The following is a 792-nucleotide window of genomic DNA, read 5'->3' on the forward strand; positions in this document are numbered from 1 at the left end:
TGAATCTTGCCTGTGAGTCTGATACTGTTTTAGAATAGGCAATCATTACAAAGATACTGTACAAGATTTGAGAATGAAATTTCTTAAAATGTTCAAAGGAAAATGTCTCTGGTTTGAGTGTTCAATATCCTTGGAATATGTAAATATTCAGTGCTGCTTGTGTTATTTTGCCTGCATATTTGAATTCATTTGCAAATTTTTACATTTGAGACTTAAACTGAAACTGAAAAAATATTTTATGATTGTGCTAGCCTTTTTTCACATCACAAGCATTTCATGTAAATAGCAGTAAGCAATTCAAATTTTATGTGTCGTGCCCAATCTTGGGTTGGATGTTTCTATATCGTTTTTCTTTCTGGCTGGCCAAGAATAAATCATTAGCTGTGTTATAATTAGTTCCCACCAGTTGAACATTCTGTTCTACACTCAACTGTGCATTCAGGCAAGAAAAAATGCCTAAAGTAAAAAGAGAGTTTGTTCCCATCAGTCTACAGAGGCAAGCTCACAGATGCCCCATTATATACTTCCCACTGACCTCTGTTATCCAGAAGAATTTAATTTGCAGAGGAAAGAGAAAATCCAGACAATCTATTGTATTTGTGATCTTTTTACCTCTACCTCCATCGACAAGTTAGCTTTGTTACTTACCAAAAATGTTATTCATTTTCTCCTCTTAACTTTCTATACAGATGCTAGTGAGATAACACAATATAATTAACACAAGAAGAAAAAGAGACAAATGTTTTTTTCAATATTCATTTTAATTAAGCCTATAAACAGTAACAAGGAACC

This window comes from Candoia aspera, chromosome 5 (assembly GCF_035149785.1).
Source record: "Candoia aspera isolate rCanAsp1 chromosome 5, rCanAsp1.hap2, whole genome shotgun sequence".
Classification (NCBI taxonomy): Eukaryota; Metazoa; Chordata; class Lepidosauria; order Squamata; family Boidae; genus Candoia; species Candoia aspera.